Source organism: Hyperolius riggenbachi, chromosome 3 (genome assembly GCF_040937935.1).
Source record: "Hyperolius riggenbachi isolate aHypRig1 chromosome 3, aHypRig1.pri, whole genome shotgun sequence".
Classification (NCBI taxonomy): Eukaryota; Metazoa; Chordata; class Amphibia; order Anura; family Hyperoliidae; genus Hyperolius; species Hyperolius riggenbachi.
In genome coordinates this window covers 6,161,617-6,177,846 of record NC_090648.1, presented here as the reverse complement: position 1 = coordinate 6,177,846, position 16,230 = coordinate 6,161,617, and the positions used below count along the sequence as shown (strand labels likewise).

General features: G+C 48.1%; 1 protein-coding gene across 1 annotated transcript in view; it reads left to right on the top strand.

The window, feature by feature from the left end:
- Positions 1–16,230, top strand: part of LOC137560829 (phospholipid scramblase 1-like) — an 84,855-nt gene that overhangs the window by 47,116 nt on the left and 21,509 nt on the right. The gene's annotated exons all lie outside the window — the stretch shown is intronic.

The following is a 16,230-nucleotide window of genomic DNA, read 5'->3' as shown; positions in this document are numbered from 1 at the left end:
ATACATGTGCCTTGTGTGTGTGTGTGTGTATATGTGCAGTGTGTGTGTGTGTAGTGTAGTGTGTGAACAGTGTGGGTGTATGTGCAGTGTGTACAGTGTGTGTACAGTGTGTGAGTGTGTGTGTACAGTGTGTATGTGTGTGTGTGTGTGTGTGTGTGTGTGTACAATGTGTGTGTGTGTGTGTGTGTGTACAGTGTGTGTGTGTGAGTTTGTGTGTGTATACAGTGTGTGTAGTGTGTGTGTGCGTGTGTGGATGTGCAGTGTGTGTGTGCGTGTGTGTATGTGCAGTGTGTGTATGTGTGTACAGTGTGTGTGTGTACAGTGTGTGTGTGTACAGTGTGTGTGTGTGTATATATATACAGTGTGTGTGTGTGTGTGTGTGTGTACAGTGTGTGTGTGTACAGTGTGAGTGTGTGTGTGTGTACAGGGTGTGTGTGTGTGCACTGTGTGTGTGTGTACAGTGTGTGTGTATGTACAGTGTGTGTATGTGTACAGTGTGTAGTGTGTGTGTGTACAGTGTGTAGTGTGTGTGTGTGTGTGTGTGTGTGTACAGTGTGTAGTGTGTGTGTGTGTGTGTATACAGTGTGTAGTGTGTGTGTGTGTATGTGCAGTGTGTGTGTGTGTACAGTGTGTAGTGTGTGTGTGTGTGTACAGTGGGTAGTGTGTATGTGTGTATGTGCAGTGTGTGTGTGTGTACAGTGTGTGTGTACAGTGTGTAGTGTGTGTGTGTGTATGTGCAGTGTGTGTGTGTGTACAGTGTGTAGTGTGTGTGTGTGTGTGTGTGTACAGTGTGTAGTGTGTGTGTGTGTATGTGCAGTGTGTGTGTGTGTACAGTGTGTAGTGTGTGTGTGCAGGGCCGGGCCGAGGCATAGGCTGGAGAGGCTCCAGCCTCAGGGCGCAGTGTAGGAGGGGGCGCACAATTCATACAGCTGTCATTCCTAATTGTGTTTGAAGCAGAAAGAAATAAGAAAAGGGGATGCATAGCAGTGACTGCAAGCCAGATAACTAGATATTAAGGTGTTGGGGTGGTTGTGGGCCCTGTGGCGCCTCTTAGTCTAATAGCAATCAGTGTGTGACAGCTGGGGTGGGAGGGATGGAGCCACTTTGGTGTCTCAGCCTTGGGTGCTGGAGGACCTTGTCCCAGCTCTGTGTGTGTGTGTATGTACCGTGTGTGTGTACCGTGTGTGTGTACAGAGTGTGTGTGTGTGTGTGCAGTGGGAAGATCATAAATTCCATTTTGTCTAAGTGAAGCTGCCACAATGCTTGGAAGGGGTAAGATTGTACAATCCAGGTTGTATGGTGTATGGCCTGGTTTCATTCGGGGTACAGTTTAGGGGTATCCAGGGAAATGTTAGGGTGCAGTTTTCTGCATCTTTGCCCCCAACATATCACACTGCAGGCCATGATATGGGAACTGCAGTCCCTACAGCCGATATACCCTACAGGAAACACTGCAGTCCTGGGGCAGATACACGCTAAGCTGGGCACACACATCAGATACAAATCTCTGCCGACCAAGGAATCAATCTGTGGCATGGGGTTGTCAGGAAGGTTGCTGCACGCATGCAGATGATCGTTTCATGCAACAGATCCGAGAAATGCTCTTACAATCGATTTACTTCCATCTTCTTCACGCATGCGCTGCGCACTAGAAGGTCAAGAAATATCTGGCGTTCTCACACACACCTTGTTTAACAAACGTCCAATATCTGCCGGGATGGAATTGAGAGATAAAGATCTGTGGTCAGTATCTCTGGAGGTCTTTTGTAAACTGTTTTATAACGATTATCGGCAAATCGATTTTTGATAATTTTTTCCGAAGACTTTCAACTCACGTGTGTGCGTAGCTTTATGCTGGGCATACACGGCGCGATAATGCGCCGGTATCGAGCCACCGGCATGTCCCTGCTCGTCCGCGTGGAACGATTCCCGCTCGTCCCCGCGGGCATTCCCTTACCTGTGCTTCGTTTTTGCCCATTGTCCGCCCGCGGAAATTAGCAATCGAGCCATCAGTCGAGCTGTGTATGCCCAGCATAAGACCAGTCTCTGCAGGGAGGGTGTATTGCTGCCCCCTTGTGGTGAGTGATGGAATAATAATGATTTCTCGTCAGCACAGTCCGGTCTCGCCGGGTCTAGACTCGCCTCACATCGCTCCTCTCTACAATCAGCTTATAGTAAATAATGTCAGGGTGAGCCGGTGACCTTTGTAACAGAAACAGCTTATTAATCCCCTTGTTAAAAAAAAGCCTTTAAATGGTTTCAGCAGAATCAGTTTGCCGGCATTATTTTAGTAAATATTTTGCAGTAAAAATAGGTCCAAAGTTCAGACGACACATCTCTGTGTGCAGACATGAGATAATCGTGCAGATCGGGGTCTGATAACGCTCATCTAACTCTAACAAGTACCCTCACTGCTTAAAGAGAACCAGAGATGAAGCACCCTCATGTATTTTATCTTATAAATCAGTGGGAACATGACAGTAAACACCTAATCTGCTCTTTGTTTCATTGTTCTCTGTGTAATCTGACTGTAATCACCTCTGATAAGAATGCCGACTAAGCAGTCGGTCTGGCTTTGCTACAGAATGATTATAGCTGAGACTGTGGTCTTTGGTGTCTTTTCCAGTCCAAGCCTGCCCCCTGCTGGCTGTGCTCAGGAATCATTATAGCTGAGTCATTATAGCAAAGCCAGACTCAATGCACACTCCGGGATTCTTATCTCAGCTAGATAACAGACACTTTTAGCAGTGAGGATGAAACAGGGAGCAGGGCAGACGTTTTCTCTAATGTTCCCACTGATTTCTATGGTAAAATACATGAGGGTGCTTCATCTCTGGTTCACTTTAAAGGACAGCCGAGGTGACATGTGACATGATGAGATAGACATGTGTATGTACAGTGCCTAGCACACACATAACTATGCTGTGTTCCTTTTTTTCTTTCTCTGCCTGAAAGAGTTAAATATCAGGTATGCAAGTGACAGTTTCTGTCTGGGTCGGGACCGGGTCTGTTTATAGCATAACCCTCATTGTAAGGAATTAGGCCTCATTCACATCATGACGCGCTCCCATGCACATTTGGAAGCAGGTATGATGTGCAACATGCAAGAATAGCAGTAAGGCATAGACAGCCCTCCTGACATTCACATCACTAGACCGTGGTAGCTCATAGCACGGCCGCGCCAGCGTTTTGTGCGCACACAGCATTACACGCTCAAAGCGTTACGAAAAACGCTAGCGCGGCCGTGCTGTGAGTTATCACGGTTTAGTGAATGAACCCCCATATGCGCTGGGCAGCAGTGCGATGCACTATGAGGCACTATCGTACTGCTGCATGCGTTTTATTCACAAGCGCAGCGCTGACCGATTCACTGTAATGCATGAGATCCACAGCGGTAGCGGTGCAGATGGCGTGCAATCTCACGGCCATCTGCGCGTCATGATGTGGACGAGGCCTTACAGCCATACAACACTTTCCTGTCACTAAATAGCTTCTGAGAGCAGGAAAGAGATAAAAAGGGACAATATTTCATAGATTTGAGCTCCGGCATACTTCAGTGAAGGTGTCATTGAGCAGAGAAAATGAAACAGTAAAAACGTAAAAACTAGAGTTAAGTATAAAATCAAACTGTGGGATATCTACAAAAAAAGTCATTTTTAGGAGAAAGAGGATAGATACAATTGTTTATCTAATCAGTTTATTTTTACCTTGAATGTCCTTAGATGCTGAGATCCTCCTCCCATGACTCCATGCAATAGCTATAGCAGCTGCTATGGGCCCGGGTGGTATTTGATGTGTTCCCGGTTACCTTTATGTGTTTTTCCACCCTTTGATTTGCCCGTGGACTATATGCAGTGTAGATCACATGACAATGTAAATGGCCCAATGAACTCACATCCATAGAGTAGGGGCGTGTGGCTCTGCTCAAGAATGTCTACATCGTACAGCCCCATGACAGCTATGGGGCCCAATAATCTCTAACTATGCCACTGCCTCCATGAAAGGCAATTTCCAGCCAGCTTGTGGGAGGGTCTAAACGGTGACATCATCACCCTCTGCAGCTCTTCAGTCATACAGTGGGCGGGTCTGAGACCAGGTGGACCAAAACTCTTGCACAGGACAGAATGAAAACACAGAGGAATGCACCCTGTGTGTATTTACAGAGTTTAGCCTGTCTAATTCCCCCTCATCTGTGACTAATCACAAGTTGGAATCTGATCTCTCAGCTGTGCCACATGACTGCCACGGCAGATAGGCTCATTTGAAAGCACAGGCTGTTAACAATATGTCTGCTTCCATGATTTAGGATGTAGAACCAGTGCAGATTAATTGCAGGATTTTTTAGCAGCTGTAACAGACGTTTTTTTTTTTTTGTTTTGTTTAGGGCCTGTTTCCACTACACACAGATTGGATGTAGTGGTGCTCAAATACCCCTTTTTAAAATTCGAGTTTGGTCGAATTCGAATAGTAAATTATTCGAGGTCAGTCGAATATTCGAGTCGAATAAATTTTACTATTCGATTCGACCTCGGACTTCGAGCTCACTATTCGAGTCGGTATTCGAGCTCATTATTCGAGCTGACTATTCGAATTGGCCTTAAATAGCTTCCCAACACTTGTTTTGAGGGTGAATGATGCAAGAAACATCTTTTTTTCCAAGTAACAACAGCAAGTGATTATGTGGGGATGTTCCTTTAAAAAAAAAAAGGTGAAAAGAGAAGTTGTGTCCAGAATTTTGTTCAGTACTGTATATACTTCTTCTTCTTCTTCTTCTTCTTTATCTTCTATATCTTCTTCTTCTTCTTCTATATCTTCTTCTATATCTTCTTCTTCTTCTTCTTCTTCTTCTTCTTCTTCTTCTTCTTCATCTTCTTCTTCTTCTTCTTCATCTTCTTCTATATCGTCTTCTTCTTCACTTATTTCTCTTTTCATTTTTTTTTTTTAAAGAAATGCAGCTATTTTTGAGCGTAACAACAAATAGCTGGTGGCGCACGCATGTTGGAAGCGCCATTGTATGTGCTCCCTGGCAGTGGAAACACACAGACAGCAGGAGGTAAATTCAGCAGCAGGAGGAGGAGGATGAGTGTGTGGCAGCATGCAGTCAATGAGGCAGGCAGCGTGACATAATAGCCCTGGTACCTAGCGGTGATACCAGGGCTGTAAATAAACACAACCGGAGGTCCCAGACAGCGGTCGTGCAGCCCACATTGTGTCCAATACACAACTGGGACAACACAGTTTTCAACCCGGGCACCTCAGAAAAATTAAACCTTTTTTTGTAATGGTTTTGTAGTTTTGGTTTTACAACCAATTACACAGATATATAGCTATTTTTTGACGTAATAGCTGGTGGCAGAGTGGCAGCAGAAGGTAAATCTGTGTACCCTGGCGGTGGGAAACACAGACAGACAGCAGCAGCAGCAGGAGGAGGAATGGAGGAGTAATTATGTGAGCAGCTATTGTTTGACGTAATAGCTGGTGGCAGTGTGGCAGCAGAAGGCAGTGGGAAACACAGACAGACAGCAGCAGCAGGAGGAATGGAGGAGTAGTGTGAGTGTGGCAGCAGGTAGGCAGCGTGACATAATAGCCCTGGTACCTAGCGGTGATACCAGGCCGTAAATAAATACAACAGGAGGTCCCAGACAGCGGTCGTGCAGCCCACATTGTGTCCAATACACAACTGGGACAACACAGTTTTCAACCCGGGCACCTCAGAAAAATTAAACCTTTTTTGTAATGGTTTTGTAGTTTTGGTTTTACAACCAATTACACAGATATATAGCTATTGTTTGACGTAATAGCTGGTGGCAGAGTGGCAGCAGAAGGTAAATCTGTGTACCCTGGCGGTGGGAAACACAGACAGACAGCAGCAGGAGGAGGAATGGAGGAGTAATTATGTGAGCAGCTATTGTTTGACGTAATAGCTGGTGGCAGTGTGGCAGCAGAAGGTAATTCTGTGTACCCTGGCAGTGGGAAACACAGACAGACAGCAGCAGCAGGAGGAATGGAGGAGTAGTGTGAGTGTGGCAGCAGGTAGGCAGCGTGACATAATAGCCCTGGTACCTAGCGGTGATACCAGGCCGTAAATAAATACAACAGGAGGTCCCAGACAGCGGTCGTGCAGCCCACATTGTGTCCAATACACAACTGGGACAACACAGTTTTCAACCCGGGCACCTCAGAAAAATTAAACCTTTTTTGTAATGGTTTTGTAGTTTTGGTTTTACAACCAATTACACAGATATATAGCTATTTTTTGACGTAATAGCTGGTGGCAGAGTGGCAGCAGAAGGTAAATCTGTGTACCCTGGCGGTGGGAAACACAGACAGACAGCAGCAGCAGCAGGAGGAGGAATGGAGGAGTAATTATGTGAGCAGCTATTGTTTGACGTAATAGCTGGTGGCAGTGTGGCAGCAGAAGGCAGTGGGAAACACAGACAGACAGCAGCAGCAGGAGGAATGGAGGAGTAGTGTGAGTGTGGCAGCAGGTAGGCAGCGTGACATAATAGCCCTGGTACCTAGCGGTGATACCAGGCCGTAAATAAATACAACAGGAGGTCCCAGACAGCGGTCGTGCAGCCCACATTGTGTCCAATACACAACTGGGACAACACAGTTTTCAACCCGGGCACCTCAGAAAAATTAAACCTTTTTTGTAATGGTTTTGTAGTTTTGGTTTTACAACCAATTACACAGATATATAGCTATTGTTTGACGTAATAGCTGGTGGCAGAGTGGCAGCAGAAGGTAAATCTGTGTACCCTGGCGGTGGGAAACACAGACAGACAGCAGCAGGAGGAGGAATGGAGGAGTAATTATGTGAGCAGCTATTGTTTGACGTAATAGCTGGTGGCAGTGTGGCAGCAGAAGGTAATTCTGTGTACCCTGGCAGTGGGAAACACAGACAGACAGCAGCAGCAGGAGGAATGGAGGAGTAGTGTGAGTGTGGCAGCAGGTAGGCAGCGTGACATAATAGCCCTGGTACCTAGCGGTGATACCAGGCCGTAAATAAATACAACAGGAGGTCCCAGACAGCGGTCGTGCAGCCCACATTGTGTCCAATACACAACTGGGACAACACAGTTTTCAACCCGGGCACCTCAGAAAAATTAAACCTTTTTTGTAATGGTTTTGTAGTTTTGGTTTTACAACCAATTACACAGATATATAGCTATTTTTTGACGTAATAGCTGGTGGCAGAGTGGCAGCAGAAGGTAAATCTGTGTACCCTGGCGGTGGGAAACACAGACAGACAGCAGCAGCAGCAGGAGGAGGGATAGAGGAGTAATTATGTGAGCAGCTATTGTTTGACGTAATAGCTGGTGGCAGTGTGGCAGCAGAAGGTAATTCTGTGTACCCTGGCAGTGGGAAACACAGACAGACAGCAGCAGCAGGAGGAATGGAGGAGTAGTGTGAGTGTGGCAGCAGGTAGGCAGCGTGACATAATAGCCCTGGTACCTAGCGGTGATACCAGGCCGTAAATAAACACAACAGGAGGTCCCAGACAGCGGTCGTGCAGCCCACATTGTGTCCAATACACAACTGGGACAACACAGTTTTCAACCCGGGCACCTCAGAAAAATTAAACCTTTTTTTGTAATGGTTTTGTAGTTTTGGTTTTACAACCAATTACACAGATATATAGCTATTTTTTGACGTAATAGCTGGTGGCAGAGTGGCAGCAGAAGGTAAATCTGTGTACCCTGGCAGTGGAAAACACAGACAGACAGCAGCAGCAGCAGGAGGAATGGAGGAGTATTGTGAGCAGCTATTGTTTGACGTAATAGCTGGTGGCAGTGTGGCAGCAGAAGGTAATTCTGTGTACCCTAGCAGTGGGAAACACAGACAGAAAGCAGCAGCAGGAGGAATGGAGGAGTAGTGTGAGTGTGGCAGCAGGTAGGCAGCGTGACATAATAGCCCTGGTACCTAGCGGTGATACCAGGGCGTAAATAAACACAACAGGAGGTCCCAGACAGCGGTCGTGCAGCCCACATTGTGTCCAATACACAACTGGGACAACACAGTTTTCAACCCGGGCACCTCAGAAAAATTAAACCTTTTTTTTTTTAATGGTTTTTTGGTTTTGTTTGTAAAAAAAATTACACAGATATATAGCTATTGTTTGACGTAATAGCTGGTGGCAGAGTGGCAGCAGAAGGTAAATCTGTGTACCCTGGTGGTGGGAAACACAGACAGACAGCAGCAGCAGCAGGAGGAGGAATGGAGGAGTAATTATGTGAGCAGCTATTGTTTGACGTAATTGCTGGTGGCAGTGTGGCAGCAGAAGGTAATTCTGTGTACCCTGGCAGTGGGAAACACAGACAGACAGCAGCAGCAGGAGGAATGGAGGAGTAGTGTGAGTGTGGCAGCAGGTAGGCAGCGTGACATAATAGCCCTGGTACCTAGCGGTGATACCAGGCCGTAAATAAACACAACAGGAGGTCCCAGACAGCGGTCGTGCAGCCCACATTGTGTCCAATACACAACTGGGACAACACAGTTTTCAACCCGGGCACCTCAGAAAAATTAAACCTTTTTTTTTTTTAATGGTTTTTTGGTTTTGTTTGTAAAAGAAATTACACAGATATATAGCTATTGTTTGACGTAATAGCTGGTGGCAGAGTGGCAGCAGAAGGTAAATCTGTGTACCCTGGCAGTGGGAAACACAGACAGACAGCAGCAGCAGCACACAGCAGCCCACTGTAGGTGTAAAATGTGTGGCTGCAGGCGACGTAATAGTCAAAGAGTGAACCAGGCTGGCTTAGTGAGCAGGAGCCAGGAGGTGGTAAAGGGTGGTAAGGCACATTAACGATGGTTCTTAGCCAGTTCATGTCCCCCTCTCGCCGACAACAGGGGCCAGGAACTCGCCTTCCACCCACGCCTGGTTCATCTTGAGAAACGTCAGTCTGTCCACAGACTTGTGAGACAGACGTGAGCGTTTCTCGGTGACCACGCCACCAGCTGCACTGAAGCAGCGCTCGGACAGCACGCTGGAAGGGGGGCAGGACAGCACTTCCAGGGCGTACTGCGCCAGCTCGCTCCAGATCTCCATGCGCTTGACCCAATACTCCATGGGATCAACAGGGGCATCGCTGTCAAGCCCGCTGTAGGACCCCATGTAGTCAGCCACCATGCGGGTCAGGCGCTGGCTGTGACCGGAGGAGGATGCTGCTGCATGCACCTCCTCTCTAGTCACTGCTGCCGGAGCCTCTACAGTCCTGTAGAGCTCATGGCTGAGAGACAGCAGGTCTGTGGGGCGCTTGCTGCTGCTGGATGCAGGCACCTGCTGCTGCCTCTGTGCTGGCTGCTGGACAGTGGGGGTGGAAGGCAGGGGGAAGGCTTCCTCCAAGCGCTCAACAAGGGCCTGCTGCAAGCTCCTTATTTGTTGCGCTGGGTCTCCTCCTGCAGGCGGCAGGAACTGGCTCAACTTCCCCTTGAGGCGTGGGTCCAACATCATGCTGATCCAGATGTCCTCCCTCTGCTTCATCTGGATCACCCTGGGGTCCCTGCGCAGGCACGTCACCATGTGCGCTGCCATTGGGAAGAGGCGGGCCACGTCTGCTGGCACATCGACGGCAGTGCTGCTGTCCTCATCCTCCTCCTCTGCCTCGTCAGCCTCATCCTCTCTCCACCCCCGCACCAACTCAGCTGCACTGTGCTGCTCCCCCTCATCAGCAGCAAGGTCAGGGACCTCCACCAAGTCCTCCTCCTCCTCCCCCTCAGAGGTGGACTGTGCAGCTGCTTGCCGCTCCTGCTGGTCCAAGGCTGCCGCTCCCTGTTCCAGCAAAGCATCGAGGGCCCTGTTCAGCAGACAAACCAGGGGCACCCACTCGCAGACCATAGCATGGTCCCTGCTCACCATGTTGGTGGCCTGCAGAAAGGGAGCCAGCACTAAGCACACCTGCTGCATGTGCCTCCAGTCATCATCGGGGACGATGGACGGGATGTTGCTGGTCTTGTCCCTTCTCTGAGCGGCGGAAACAGTGGCCAGGGCAAGGTACTGGTTGACAGCGTGCTTCTGTTCAACCAGACGCTCCAACATCGCCAGGGTGGAGTTCCAGCGAGTCGGAACGTCAATGATCAGCCGATGGCGTGGCAGATCCAGCTCCTTTTGCACGTCTTCCAGGCTCGCACAGGCTGCAGCCGAGCGCCGGAAGTGACGCACAACGTTCCTTGCCGTTTCCAGCAGTTCGCCCATCCCCTGGTAGGTGCGCAGGAACTTCTGCACCACCAGGTTCAGCACGTGGGGAAGACAGGGGATGTGGGTCAGGTTTCCCCTGTCTATTGCGGCAACCAGATTGGCCCCATTGTCGGCCACCACCTCTCCGACTCTGAGGCCTCTGGGGGTCAGCCAAATCCTCTCCTGCTCCTGGAGTTTGGCCAACACATGGGTTGCCGTCAGCTTGGTCTTCCCAAGGCTGACCAAGTGCAGCAGCGCTTGGCAGTGGCGGGCCTTCACGCTGCTGCTGAGGCGGGGGGTTTGGCCAGGTGTGCCGGAGGATGGCAGAGGATCGGAGGAACCTGCTGCAGTTCCCCTGACCCTGCGGGGTGGCACCACCCACTGTGTTGCTGCTGCTGCTGTGCCCGCTGCTGCTCTCCCATCCTCACCCCCTTCCACCAAGCTGACCCAGTGGACAGTGAAGGACAGGTAGCGGCCTGTCCCGAAGCGGCTGCTCCAGGAGTCCATGGTGACGTGGACCCTTTCACCAACCGCGTGCTCCAGCCCTCGCTCCACATTGGCCATCACAAAGCGGTGCAGTGCAGGAATGGCCTTGCGGGCGAAGAAGTGTCTGCTGGGGAGCTGCCAGTCTGGGGCTGCGCAAGCAAGCAGCGCACGAATGTCGCTCCCCTCCTGCACGAGCGTGTACGGCAGGAGTTGGGAGCACATGGCCCGTGCCAGCAAGCCGTTCAGCTGCCGCACGCGACGGCTGCTGGGAGGCAGAGCCCTAACCACCCCCTGGAAGGACTCGCTCAAAAGGCTCTGGTGTGGCCTTTTGCTGGCACGGGAATCAGCAGACACAGCGGAGGAGGCCACTGAGGACTGGCTGCCAGAACAGGCCTCAGTGTCGGCGGCTGGAGTTGCAGAGGGGGAGGAGCAGTGCATTTCCGCACTCCTGCTGGTGCTGCTGGAGGAGCAGGAGGGCGGGTGGCTGCTGTTGCTGCTGCTGCTGCTGCTGAAGGCTGTGCAGTGATGGGTGTGGTGCCACTGCCAGCACCAGATGCCTTCAGCCTCTGGAACTCCTCATGCTGGTGGAAATGTTTCGCAGCAAGGTGGTTTATGAGCGAGCTGGTGCTGAACTTTAAGGGGTCTGCACCTCTGCTCAACTTCCGCTGGCAGTGGTTGCAAGTGGCGTACTTGCTGTACACAGTGGGCATCGTGAAAAATCGCCAGATTGGTGACAAAAACATCCCCCTACGGCATGGAAGCGCTGCTGCCTGTCTCCCTGTGGTGGTTGGGGGGGGGGCTTGGGTGCGGCTGGTGGTGGTACTGGCAGATGCTGCTGCTGCTGCTGCTGAGCCTGAGACACCAGCAGGCTGTGGGACCTGCCTACTGCTGCCAATGCTTGCAATGATGCGCCTCCTTGCAAGGCCCACAAGAGCATCCTCCTCCTCCTCCGAGCTGCTGAGGACGACATCCCCTGGAGGTGGTGGCACCCAGTCTCTGTCTGTCACCGGGTCATCACCATCATCCTCCCCCTCCTGAAACATGTCCTGCTGGGATGATGACCCCCCAAACTCCTCTCCTGATGCATGGATGGGCTGCTTGACTGTCGCCACAGTCTTGCTGTCCAATCCCTCATCCCCCAAAGTGCCCATCAGCATCTCCTCCTCCAAATCGCCAACAACAGCAGACAATTGACTCATCATGCCTGGGGTCAAAAGAGTGCTGAATGACAGGTCGGCGACTGACGGTAAACTGGCCTCCTCTCCAGGCCCTGCTGGGCGGCTGCTGCGAACAGGGGTGGTGGCGGTGGTGGTGGTGGTGAGGGTGGAGGCCTCGGATGCAGAGCTGATGGCGGGCTGCTCATCCTCCGTCATGAGTTGCACCACAGTGTCTGCATGCTTTTCCTCAATGGGACGTTTCCGACCCGGCTGGAGGAAAATCGGAGCAGGTGCTACACGCTGCTGCTGCTGTGTCTCTGCAGCGTGAGTTGCAGATGCTCCTGCTGGGCGCCCAAGGCGTCCACGGCCAGTGGCTATAGGAGGAATGTTAGCCACTGACGCTGCTGGTGCTGCTGCGGAACTGTGCATGGTGGCGCGGCTTGCCACAATGCTGCTCCCTCTCCTCCTGATTCCCTTGCTGCCCTTCCCCTTGCCCAAACCGCGCTGGCTGCCACTTCCAGACATCTTCGATGTTTTGGGCGTATAGACAAAAGTTTTTTAAAAGGGCGGGTGAAAAGTGGGGTACTTTAATGGAGTGGGTTGGTGGGTGAGGTGACTGAGTGAGTGTCCCTAGTACAGTAAGTAAGTAGTAACAGTCAGGAAGTACAACTAGCAGTTACAATAATCAATCAGTAATCAGAAGGAAATAGAGTGTGTGTTGTGTGTACACAGACAGTGAGTGCACACACGCAGGAGCTAGTAGCCTATGAACAGTGACTGAGTGTCCTAGACTCCTAGTACAGTAAGAGTAACAAGTAGTAACAGTAAGTAACTAACTAATTACAATAATCAATCAGTAATCAGAAGGAAATAGAGTGTGTGTAGTGTGTACTCAGACAGTGAGTGCACACACGCAGGAGCTAGTAGCCGATGAACAGTGACTGAGTGTCCTAGACTCCTAGTACAGTAAGAGTAACAAGTAGTAACAGTAAGTAACTAACTAATTACAATAATCAATCAGTAATCAGAAGGAAATAGAGTGTGTGTAGTGTGTACTCAGACAGTGAGTGCACACACGCAGGAGCTAGTAGCCTATGAACAGTGACTGAGTGTCCTAGACTCCTAGTACAGTAAGAGTAACAAGTAGTAACAGTAAGTACAACTAACTAATTACAATAATCAATCAGTAATCAGAAGGAAATAGAGTGTGTGTAGTGTGTACTCAGACAGTGAGTGCACACACGCAGGAGCTAGTAGCATATGAACAGTGACTGAGTGTCCTAGACTCCTAGTACAGTAAGAGTAACACGTAGTAACAGTAAGTAACTAACTAATTACAATAATCAATCAGTAATCAGAAGGAAATAGAGTGTGTGTAGTGTGTACTAAGACAGTGAGTGCACACACGCAGGAGCTAGTAGCCGATGAACAGTGACTGAGTGTCCTAGACTCCTAGTACAGTAAGAGTAACAAGTAGTAACAGTAAGTAACTAACTAATTACAATAATCAATCACTAATCAGAAGGAAATAGAGTGTGTGTAGTGTGTACTCAGACAGTGAGTGCACACACGCAGGAGCTAGTAGCCTATGAACAGTGACTGAGTGTCCTAGACTCCTAGTACAGTAAGAGTAACAAGTAGTAACAGTAAGTACAACTAACTAATTACAATAATCAATCAGTAATCAGAAGGAAATAGAGTGTGTGTAGTGTGTACTCAGACAGTGAGTGCACACACGCAGGAGCTAGTAGCCTATGAACAGTGACTGAGTGTCCTAGACTCCTAGTACAGTAAGAGTAACAAGTAGTAACAGTAAGTACAACTAACTAATTACAATAATCAATCAGTAATCAGAAGGAAATAGAGTGTGTGTAGTGTGTACTCAGACAGTGAGTGCACACACGCAGGAGCTAGTAGCCGATGAACAGTGACTGAGTGTCCTAGACTCCTAGTACAGTAAGAGTAACAAGTAGTAACAGTAAGTAACTAACTAATTACAATAATCAATCACTAATCAGAAGGAAATAGAGTGTGTGTAGTGTGTACTCAGACAGTGAGTGCACACACGCAGGAGCTAGTAGCCTATGAACAGTGACTGAGTGTCCTAGACTCCTAGTACAGTAAGAGTAACAAGTAGTAACAGTAAGTACAACTAACTAATTACAATAATCAATCAGTAATCAGAAGGAAATAGAGTGTGTGTAGTGTGTACTCAGACAGTGAGTGCACACACGCAGGAGCTAGTAGCCTATGAACAGTGACTGAGTGTCCTAGACTCCTAGTACAGTAAGAGTAACAAGTAGTAACAGTAAGTAACTAACTAATTACAATAATCAATCACTAATCAGAAGGAAATAGAGTGTGTGTAGTGTGTACTCAGACAGTGAGTGCACACACGCAGGAGCTAGTAGCCGATGAACAGTGACTGAGTGTCCTAGACTCCTAGTACAGTAAGAGTAACAAGTAGTAACAGTAAGTAACTAACTAATTACAATAATCAATCAGTAATCAGAAGGAAATAGAGTGTGTGTAGTGTGTACTAAGACAGTGAGTGCACACACGCAGGAGCTAGTAGTAGCCGATGAACAGTGACTGAGTGTCCTAGACTCCTAGTACAGTAAGAGTAACAAGTAGTAACAGTAAGTAACTAACTAATTACAATAATCAATCACTAATCAGAAGGAAATAGAGTGTGTGTAGTGTGTACTCAGACAGTGAGTGCACACACGCAGGAGCTAGTAGCCTATGAACAGTGACTGAGTGTCCTAGACTCCTAGTACAGTAAGAGTAACAAGTAGTAACAGTAAGTAACTAACTAATTACAATAATCAATCAGTAATCAGAAGGAAATAGAGTGTGTGTAGTGTGTACTCAGACAGTGAGTGCACACACGCAGGAGCTAGTAGCCTATGAACAGTGACTGAGTGTCCTAGACTCCTAGTACAGTAAGAGTAACAAGTAGTAACAGTAAGTAACTAACTAATTACAATAATCAATCAGTAATCAGAAGGAAATAGAGTGTGTGTAGTGTGTACTCTGACAGTGAGTGCACACACGCAGGAGCTAGTAGCCGATGAACAGTGACTGAGTGTCCTAGACTCCTAGTACAGTAAGAGTAACAAGTAGTAACAGTAAGTAACTAACTAATTACAATAATCAATCAGTTATCAGAAGGAAATAGAGTGTGTGTAGTGTGTACTAAGACAGTGAGTGACCGCACGCAGGAGCTAGTAGCCTATGAACAGTGACTGAGTGTCCTAGACTCCTAGTACAGTAAGAGTAACAAGTAGTAACAGTAAGTAACTAACTAATTACAATAATCAATCAGTAATCAGAAGGAAATAGAGTGTGTGTAGTGTGTACTAAGACAGTGAGTGCACACACGCAGGAGCTAGTAGCCGATGAACAGTGACTGAGTGTCCTAGACTCCTAGTACAGTAAGAGTAACAAGTAGTAACAGTAAGTAACTAACTAATTACAATAATCAATCACTAATCAGAAGGAAATAGAGTGTGTGTAGTGTGTACTCAGACAGTGAGTGCACACACGCAGGAGCTAGTAGCCTATGAACAGTGACTGAGTGTCCTAGACTCCTAGTACAGTAAGAGTAACAAGTAGTAACAGTAAGTACAACTAACTAATTACAATAATCAATCAGTAATCAGAAGGAAATAGAGTGTGTGTAGTGTGTACTCAGACAGTGAGTGCACACACGCAGGAGCTAGTAGCCTATGAACAGTGACTGAGTGTCCTAGACTCCTAGTACAGTAAGAGTAACAAGTAGTAACAGTAAGTACAACTAACTAATTACAATAATCAATCAGTAATCAGAAGGAAATAGAGTGTGTGTAGTGTGTACTCAGACAGTGAGTGCACACACGCAGGAGCTAGTAGCCTATGAACAGTGACTGAGTGTCCTAGACTCCTAGTACAGTAAGAGTAACAAGTAGTAACAGTAAGTACAACTAACTAATTACAATAATCAATCAGTAATCAGAAGGAAATAGAGTGTGTGTAGTGTGTACTCAGACAGTGAGTGCACACACGCAGGAGCTAGTAGCCTATGAACAGTGACTGAGTGTCCTAGACTCCTAGTACAGTAAGAGTAACAAGTAGTAACAGTAAGTAACTAACTAATTACAATAATCAATCACTAATCAGAAGGAAATAGAGTGTGTGTAGTGTGTACTCAGACAGTGAGTGCACACACGCAGGAGCTAGTAGCCGATGAACAGTGACTGAGTGTCCTAGACTCCTAGTACAGTAAGAGTAACAAGTAGTAACAGTAAGTAACTAACTAATTACAATAATCAATCAGTAATCAGAAGGAAATAGAGTGTGTGTAGTGTGTACTAAGACAGTGAGTGCACACACGCAGGAGCTAGTAGTAGCCGATGAACAGTGACT